Source organism: Hevea brasiliensis, chromosome 3, assembly GCF_030052815.1.
Source record: "Hevea brasiliensis isolate MT/VB/25A 57/8 chromosome 3, ASM3005281v1, whole genome shotgun sequence".
In the NCBI taxonomy this organism is placed as follows: Eukaryota; Viridiplantae; Streptophyta; class Magnoliopsida; order Malpighiales; family Euphorbiaceae; genus Hevea; species Hevea brasiliensis.
This window is the reverse complement of record NC_079495.1, coordinates 51,249,344-51,259,493: the sequence shown is the minus strand read 5'-3', so window position 1 is coordinate 51,259,493 and position 10,150 is coordinate 51,249,344. Positions and strand designations below refer to the sequence as shown.

Sequence of the window (10,150 nt, the reverse complement as noted above, 5' to 3'; positions counted from 1 at the left end):
TTACATTTTGGAAGTGGTGAGCATTTTGGTAAGAATTAAAAACCATTTATTCAAAGTTTAAATACTAGTAAAAATTTTTGTCCATTCAATTTTGTATAAATTTTATAAAAATTTTTGTGAGTTCCCTCTGTATTTTGAGAAACCAGTTCTTCAAATACTTGTAAAAAGCACTTCCAAAACTATTTTACAACTCCTAACCTCCAATAATTCACAATTCAACTCAAGTCAATCCATTTCAAAATAGTTTCACAATCCAAGTAAAATTTGTCAACTCAGTAGGTTCAATAATTCCATTCACAAAACATAAGGCAGAAAATCCATATGTACAAATATTAAATTTACAGAAGAAAATCTAAAATAATATTATTATAGTTTATTTACAACTGCTCAATTTACATTGATACTTATGACATTACAGTATTTACATCAAAATAACCATAAGGGTATAAAATAATACCCGTACAAAAAGGGATCAAAAAGATCTTGTCAATTCCGCAGCTCACTCTGCTGCTTTCTCCTTGCTTTTATCTGCATGATAGAATTAAACTATCGCTGAGTATAAACATACTCAGTGGTGCACAATAAAGATTTAAAATGTGATACATAAATCATTTATTGATGAAACATAATTTGAATACTTCACAATCACATTTCACAAATATCAAGCTCATAACAACTCATTTGTCAAATAATATATTAAACAACAGTTTAGTCAAACAATTGCATAAACACAGTGTTGCCAAAGTCGTACACAACTTAAGCCATGACACAAAATTTCCGATCAATGCCGTGTTGTACACCACGACAAAGCAATCTCAACCCCATTAATCGAAACCAATGAGGGAGGTGGCTAGCTAGCTAATGAGTACTCATCCGATCTACAACCTCAATCGCAAGCCGGAGAGGGAGAAAATAAACGATCTCAACCCCATAAATGGAGGAGGAATAATAAAGCTGTCATGCTAAGTGTGAATCAAAAATTCATTTCAAACATTTCATTCAAATATTGCATACAAAAATCAATCCATTTCCAAAGTTACAATTTGATCGCAAGGTGGCAACACAAAAGTTCATAAATTCATAATGCGTAATAAATCAATTTTTCAAGGATAAAATGCTTAAATAGGGTTTATTGTGCACAAACCTCAAGCGAGTCGTCCCTTAGCCTCAACTCGTTTCCTCGGGTTCCTTCCCGATATTCTTTTCAACTGAAACACAAAATTTGACAATGTTTCAGTACTAGAACTTAACATAAATCCCAAAATGAATTTTAACTTCGCATTTACCTATTTCTAACGTGTTAAATTCGACGTTCTCGAAATTTTGTGTTTCGGGTTACTATTCACTGCACTATTTAAGTCAAATAATTGACTTTCTAAGGATTAATAGGTATGGGAACTCCAACTTCACCCACATACCACATTTTGGTCACCAAACTTGTTGGTTTTGGTCATTTGTTTAAAGCTTAGGTCATTTTGGCAAAATTGCCAATTTTCGATTTTGGTTCTCCGAAGTTGCACTGTTCCATTGGTCGATCTACTGTTGGAATTTGACAAAACTTCCTTCATAGAAAATGTTCCTTATTGTCTTAAGTGTATTCTCATTTTTGGATCACCTCAATCGGAGTTTTGTAGCTCAAGTTATGGCCAAAATAAGTTTACTGTTCACGTGTACTGTTCATACTGAGATTTTGGTGCTGGCAGATTTTTGGTCCAACTTTGGTTAATAATTTGATCAAGTTAAGTTCATAATTTGGTCTCACTTTCTTCATATGAAATGTTGTACTATGTCTTACGTTTCCATCGGTTCAAGAATCGCCTAAATCCGAGTTTTCTAGAGGGAGTTATAGCTATCCAAACATTGCTGCTCAACTGAAAATCTGCAGAGTTGCAGTACAATAATTTAATTTTGCTCAATGATTTTGAAAGGGTTAATGGCCTAATTTGGGTTGGTGTTCTTCATGAAAGTTCTAGGTCTATATCATATCTAATTTCTGGTAAAATTTCAGGTCAATTTGACCTACCTAGCTCGAGTTATGACCAAATGAACAGTTACTGTTCATTTGGTCAGTTAATCTTGAGGCAGCCTGCTATCAACTCACTTTGGTCAATTGTTTCACCAACTTTTGGTCAGTTTTTGGTCATGGTTCCTTAATGAAAGTTGTGCTCTTTTATGTCTATTTTCATCTCCAATTGGTGGCATATCCATTAGGCTTGTAAAATTTGAGTTTTGGTCCTTCAAAGTAGGTTTGGTCATGCTGCCAGCAGCATGACCATTGACCTACGAATTTAGCTAAATTTTCCACCATTCCCACACAACTTATTTGGTCATAATTTACCATTAATTCATGTCACAATAGGTTAAACATGCCATTTATGCATTTCTTCAAATTTTAGTTCACTAACCCTAACATTCAAACCCTAATCTCACTAATTCATTGTGTTTAACTACTTTCAAAGCCTTAAACCATAATAACTCAACTACTTAAGGTTCATATACTCATACACACCTTTAAGTCCATCAAATTCATACACACACATCAAAACCCTAGCTGGATGAATTTGTCTTTAATCCTCCCACCATTAATTTCTTTTCATTTTAAGTATATTCCTAGGTTAATTAAGCTATAAACATAACTAAATCAACTAACAATTCAAGTTTAGTTTACTAACCTTGTGTGCAGAATTTCTTCTCCCTTTTCTTCAAATTTTTCTTCTTTCTTTTCTTTGAATCCTCTTTCCTAGTTGTCCAAACAACATCTAGTTATGGTAGGACAATTGGCCATGGTTGGATTTTGGTTCTTCAAGCTCAAAAATGAGCTTTCATGGTGGTTTTGGTGTGGGAGAGAGAGAGTGACGTTTTTTTGAAGAAGAAGATTTGTGTTTTAATTTTTTTTTCTTTTCTTTTCTTTATCTTATGGAAGACCACAATTCCCAATTTAATAATTCACTAAATTAATTTGTTTATGACATCATTCATGATGTCATCAACTTTGACTTTTCCATCTTCTTCCTCTTTTTTTTATTTTTTTTATTTTTTTCTATTAGTTCTTTAATTTAATTCTCTATTCCGAAATTTTCTTTTCTTCGATTTTATTTGTGATTAGGTCGAGTCGACTCTCGGGTCAATTGACCAAATCGCCCCTCAGGTTCATCGGTTTGCAAATAATCCAATATTTCTTCTGCTCCACGACCTAATTATTTGGTAGCTTAACGATTCTTTTTCGTGATTTTCTCTTTTCCACTTTGTGTTCATAAGGGTCCTAAGGACCACAAGCGTCACTTTTACGGTTCAAATTTGAGTTTAAAATGACTTCGCAGTTGTTCCCGAGGAGGTCACTCATCGCTGTGACTCTCGGCTCGTTTAACCTCTTATGTTCTGTTTTTCTTATTTATAGTTAACTAATTAAACATTACTAATTATTTGTGTTTATGGCTTCTCAAGTTGTCTTAAGTGTGGCCCTAATCCCATTAATTGTCCAGACCGACACCGGTCACCGGAACAGTGAAATATACCAGGCTATGCAAACGGGGGTGTTACAATTCTCCCCCCCTTAAATAAATTTCGTCTCGAAATTTTTACCTGGTATCAATCTCTGAACAGTTGTGGGTGTTGTCTCCTCATGTCCTCCTCTCGTTCCCAGGTAGCTTCTTGGCCCGAATGATGGTTCCACAGCACTTTTACCAATGGTATCTGCTTATTCCGTAGCTGTTTCACCTCATAAGCCAGAATCTTTATGGGTTCTTCTTCATATGTGAGGTCTGGATTCACTTCTATTTCTTCTACTGGTAGTACATGAGATGGGTCTGATCGATACCTCCTCAACATAGACACATGGAAGACATTATGTATCTTCTCCAACTCGAGGTAGTGCCAACGATAAGCCAAAGGACCCACTCTTTCCGTAACCTCATATGGCCCAATGAAAGCGAGGACTCGGTTTCCCCTTTCTGCCGAATCTCATAATTCTCTTCCAAGGAGAAACTTTGAGAAAACCTTCTCACCTTTGCATACTCAATATCCCTTCTTTTCAAATCAACATAGGACTTTTGACGGTCGATGCGACTTTAAGTCGATCTCTGATCACCACGATTTTCTCTTGATCTGTTGAACAATTTCGGTCCGATCATCTTTCTTTCACCCACGTCATCCCAACACAACGGGTTCTACATTTTCGCCATACAAAGCTTCATATGGAGGCATCCCAATGCTTGATTGGTAGGCTGTTGTTGTAAGCAAACTCAATCAAAGGCAAGTGTGTATCCCAAGCGCCTCAAACTCAATCACACAAGCCCGTAGCATATCCTCCAAAATCGAATTACCCTCTCGGTGGCCATGCATGCGTGGATGGAATGCAAGATCGAAGTTCAATCTAGTTCTTAGGGCTCTCTGAAGACTACCCGAGAATCTAGAAGTGAACCTAGGATCTGCATACGATATGATGAATCTTGGCACTCCATGCAATCTCACAATCTCATCGATGTACAACCTGGCCATCTGTCCAAACTATAGTCCATTCGGACTGGCAGAAAATGAGCAGACTTGGTTAGTCTGTAAACAATGACCCAAACTGCATCATGACTCTTCTGTGTCCTTCGAAGTCCCATCACAAAATCCATTGTTATTCTCTCCCATTTCCACTGCATGCGGTAGTGGATGTAACAACCAGTGGTACTTGATGCTCTGCCTTTACTTGCTGACAAGTTAGGCATTTAGAAATAAACTCTGCCACATCTCTCTTCATACCCATCCACCAGTAATGCTCCTTTAACCCTTTATACATTTTTGTGCCACCAGGGTGCATGGCAAAAGGAGACTCATGTGCTTCCTTCAAAATGATCTTCCTCAATTCAACATCAATAGGAACACATATTTTGCCCTGGTGTAGCAGTAAACCATCATCTCTAACTGAGAACTCTGGTTTCTTGCCCTGCCGAACTTCTCCCAACGACCGATACTTCGATCATTACGAGTAGCCATTCTAATCGATCAATCAACACCGCTGTACATGCCATGCAACTGCTGCTTGCCCATCATCATTAACCTCTAAGCTGGCATGCAATGATCTTAACTCATGTACCAAAGACAAAGGAGTAACCCGTAGACTTGCCATAGTCTTGCGACTTAAGGCATCAGCCACAACATTAGCTTTCCCTGGCTGATAGTCTATCAGACAATCATAGTCTTTTATCAATTCTAACCATCTCCTCTGTCTCAAATTCAACTCTTTCTGGGTGCCCAAATACTTCAAACTCTTATGATCTGTGTAAATGTAACACTTCTCCCCATACAAATAATGTCTCCAGATCTTAAGAGCAAACACAATGGCTGCAAGCTCCAAATCATGCGTCGGATAATTCCTCTCATGCGGTTTTAGCTGGCGTGATGCATAGGCAATAACATTTCGATCTTGCATCAACACACAACCTAATCCGTTGTGAGAAGCATCGCCAGAATCGTATATTCTTTACCCGGTGTAGGTAAAGTCAGGACTGGAGCCTCTGTCAAACATCTTTTCAATTCATCAAAACTTTGCTGGCATTTGTCCGTCCACTGAAATTTCACATCCTTTCTAAGCATCTTGGTCAATGGATATGCCAACATGGAGAATCCCTTCACAAATCGCCGGTAGTATCCAATAACCCTAAATCTGCGAATCTCTGTGACATTTCTGGGTGGCTTCCAATTAAGGACAGCTTCAATCTTGCTAGGATCTACCTTAATGCCCTCTTCTGACACTACATGTCCCAAAAAGGATATCTCCTTCAGCCAAAATTCACACTTCGACAATTTGGCATATAGCTGTTTCTCCCTCAAAGTTTGCAGTACAATCCGCAGATGTCTATCATGCTCTTCTGCATTCCTCGAATAGACCAATATATCATCTATGAATACCACAACAAACTGGTCGAGGTATGGTATGAAAATAGTGTTCATCAGATCCATAAAAGCAGCCGGAGCATTAGTTAACCCGAATGGCATGATCAGGAATTCATAATGGCCATAGCGGGTTCTGAAGGCAGTTTTAGAAATACTCTGCTCTTGTACTTTTAGCTGATAATAACCTGATCTCAGGTCAATTTTAGAGAACACAGCTGCACCCCTCAACTGATCAAACAAGTCATCAATACGGGGTAATGGATATCTGTTCTTTATTGTCACCTTATTCAACTGCCGATAGTCAATGCATAGCCGGAGAGTGCCATCCTTCTTCTTTACAAATAATACTGGCGCTCCCCAAGGTGACACACTTGGGCAAATGAAGCCCTTATCAAGCAACTCTTGCAACTGCACTTTCAATTCTTTTAGTTTCGCTGGTGCCATTCTGTATGGTGTTATGGAGATTGGGTCCACACCAGGCATAACATCAATTTCAAACTGCACTTCTCTTTCTGGAGGTAATCCTGGCAATTCATCAGGAAACACATCCGGAAAGTCACATACAGTAGGAATGTCCTTCAGTGCTGGACTCCCCACTTGGGTGTCTATCACATGTGCCAAGTACGCCTCACACCCTTTTCTAATCATTTTTCTAGCCAGTGCAGCTGAAATGATGTTTGAAGGCAATAATCGCTCTCCCCTCAGACATTACATCACCATACCGAGGAAGACCAAAAGTGATCTTGATTCTGATCAATCATAGCATGATGCTCAGCTAACCAATCCATGCCCAAGATAATGTCATAATCTCTGAAGGGCATTTCAATTAAATCAAACAAAAAGTGTGTCCTTGGATCACCAAAGGACGCCTCTATATAGCCTATTTACCACGACCTCTGGCCTAATGGACTAGTTACTAACACATCATAGTCCATTGGTACACACGGAATAGTAGTAGAACACATCACACTAGCACTAACATACGAATGTGTGGAGCCAGGATCAAATAACACATGCACATCTTTGTCAAGGATGGAGAAAATACCAGCCACAACGTCGATGTTTCACCTCTTCCTCTCGACGCATGGTATACACTCTAACCAGTGCGCCATCGATGCTGGCCGTTAATGGTGCTCGACTTCCAAGGGTGTTACCAGACCCCTACCTCTGCCTGCCTCTAGCGGTGATTGTGACCCTGCAGGTGCGAGACTTGAGTGATCCTTCGATGTAGTGAAAGACCTGCACCGGGCGTGGACTAGTGCAATCCTTAGCGAAATGTCCGCTCCTCCACAATTAAAACATGCACCAAGAGCTCAGAACAAACCCCACCATGAGTTCTACCACGTGCTTGACCGCATCGATAAAGCTCCTCGGGTGCTGGTTGGGTCTGTGACTGCATCGAGGTGGTCTTTGGACAGAAAATCTGCCTCGGCCTCTACGGGAGCTAGATCCCCAAACTGCTTTCCTCTTCCCGAACCACTTCGGATGCTTGTTCGTAGTCTTTTCGCTTTTCTCTTGTGGACCCTTCTTCACCGCCTTCGATTCTATCTTTTCTAGTTCTAGGCCTGTGAGATCAATTCAAGAAAATTCTGATGTCCAATCCCACAACTTGCATTCTCGGACTGTCTTAGCCCAGCCTCAAACCTCTTGCATCTGTCTCTGGGGGTGGAGACTAAGCTTCCAGCATAGTGGCTTAGTCTTGAAAAATCTCTCTCATATTCTGCTACAGTTCGGTTCCCTTGTTTCAAACTCAAGAATTCTTGCAACTTCATGTCCACATATGCATCGGGAACCCATTGTCAGAACTCCCTCAAGAAGTCTGACCAGGTTAACACAGGTGGCTCCACCAGGCTGTGGGGGATGGTCTTCCACCATTCATAGGCATCCCCTTGTAATAAGGAGACAGAATACTCAAACTTCATTTCTTCTGTACACTGCAGCTTTTTAAAAACCCATTCCATTCTTTCCAACCACTGTTCTGCTTCCAGTGGATCCACAGTACCTTTAAACTCGGTGGCCCCAAATTTCATCAATTTTTCATACTGCCGAGCTGAGGGCTGTGGTTGTGCTGCAGGTACTGGCATTTGAGCTTGGGGTGGCATATTACCCGCCATTTGCTGAAAGAAGGCAGCCATCTGCTGCATAAATTAAGCAGGAAACTGCGGTGCTGGAGCAGGAGCTGGAGTGGCTGACCCACTCACATTCTGGAGTGCTGGGGCTTTCCCTTGAACCTCAGCCTCAACAGATTGTTCTTCGGAATGATCTCCTCCTTCCATTCCATTTTTCACAATTTTCTACTTCCTGAGATCAAACACAAGGAGGTTGACCTCCGCTAGTGCATATTCATGATGTAAATATGTCATATGCATCAATTAAAGACACTTGAGCAGTTGTACTTATCAAAGAAATATTCACATACATAGTCAAAATTTATTGCAAAACCATGCTCTGATACCACTAAAACATGTCACACCTTACCCCTCCGTAAGGCATAGCATGCTCCCGTAGAATACTTAATGAACTACCGAACTTCACCTACCGATAACTCATTAAGTACCCTACAAGGGATTTTAAAACAATTTTCTTACATTTTGGAAGTGGTGAGCATTTTGGTAAGAATTAAAAACCATTTATTCAAAGTTTAAATACTAGTAAAAATTTTTGTCCATTCAATTTTTATCGCAAATTTTATAAAAATTTTGACAGAGTTCCCTCTGTATTTTGAGAAACCAGTTCTTCAAATACCTGTAAAAAGCACTTCCAAAACTATTTTACAACTCCCAACCTCCAATAATTCACAATTCAACTCAAGTCAATCCATTTCAAAACAGTTTCACAATCCAAGTCAAATTTGTCAACTCAGTAGGTTCAATAATTCCATTCACAAAACATAAGGCAGAAAATCCATATGTACAAATATTAAATTTACAGAAGAAAATCTAAAATAATATTATTATAGTTTATTTACAACTGCTCAATTTACATTGATACTTATGACATTACAGTATTTACATCAAAATAACCATAAGGGTATAAAATAATACCCGTACAAAAAGGGATCAAAAAGATCTTGTCAATTCCGCAGCTCACTCTGCTGCTTTCTCCTTGCTTTTATCTGCGACAGTAAATTAAACTATCGCTGAGTATAAACATACTCAGTGGTGCACAATAAAGATTTAAAATGTGATACATAAATCATTTATTGATGAAACATAATTTGAATACTTCACAATCACATTTCACAAATATCAAGCTCATAACAACTCATTTGTCAAATAATATATTAAACAACAGTTTAGTCAAACAATTGCATAAACACAGTGTTGCCAAAGTCGTACACAACTTAAGCCATGACACAAAATTTCCGATCAATGCCGTGTTGTACACCACGACAAAGCAATCTCAACCCCATTAATCGAAACCAATGAGGGAGGTGGCTAGCTAGCTAATGAGTACTCATCCGATCTACAACCTCAATCGCAAGCCGGAGAGGGAGGAAAATTAAACGATCTCAACCCCATAAATGGAGGAGGAATAATAAGTAATGTCATGCTAAGTGTGAATAAAAAATTCATTTCAAACATTTCATTCAAATATTGCATACAAAAATCAATCCATTTCCAAAGTTACAATTTGATCGCAAGGTGGCAACACAAAAGTTCATAAATTCATAATGAGTAATAAATCAATTTTCAAGGATAAAATGCTTAAATAGGGTTTATTGTGCACAAACCTCAAGCGAGTCGTCCCTTAGCCTCGACTCGTTTCCTCGGGTTCCTTCCCAATATTCTTTTCAACTGAAACACAAAATTTGACAATGTTTCAGTTCTAGAACTTAACATAAATCCCAAAATGAATTTTAACTTCGCATTTACCTATTTCTAACGTGTTAAATTCGACGTTCTCGAAATTTTGTGTTTCGGGTTACTATTCACTGCACTATTTAAGTCAAATAATTGACTTTCTAAGGATTAATAGGTATGGGAACTCCAACTTCACCCACATACCACATTTTGGTCACCAAACTTGTTGGTTTTGGTCATTTGTTTAAAGCTTAGGTCATTTTGGCAAAATTGCCAATTTTCGGTTTTGGTTCTCCGAAGTTGTACTGTTCCATTGGTCGATCTACTGTTGGAATTTGACAAAACTTCCTTCATAGAAAATGTTCCTTATTGTCTTAAGTGTATTCTCATTTTTGGATCACCTCAATCGGAGTTTTTTAGCTCAAGTTATGGCCAAAATAAGTTTACTATTTACGTGTACTGTTCAT

General features: G+C 38.7%; 2 long non-coding RNA genes across 2 annotated transcripts; both read right to left on the bottom strand.

Moving 5' to 3' along the window:
- Positions 1–276: 276 nt before the first annotated feature.
- Positions 277–2,910, bottom strand: LOC131178520 (uncharacterized). Its single transcript, XR_009147440.1, has 2 exons — positions 2,673–2,910; positions 277–528 (listed from the first exon to the last, which is right to left on the bottom strand). It is a non-coding gene; the product is annotated as an uncharacterized LOC131178520 (long non-coding RNA).
- A 5,790-nt stretch (positions 2,911–8,700) lies between these two features.
- Positions 8,701–9,668, bottom strand: LOC131178519 (uncharacterized). Its single transcript, XR_009147439.1, has 2 exons — positions 9,614–9,668; positions 8,701–8,995 (listed from the first exon to the last, which is right to left on the bottom strand). It is a non-coding gene; the product is annotated as an uncharacterized LOC131178519 (long non-coding RNA).
- Between the last annotated feature and the right edge of the window lie 482 nt (positions 9,669–10,150).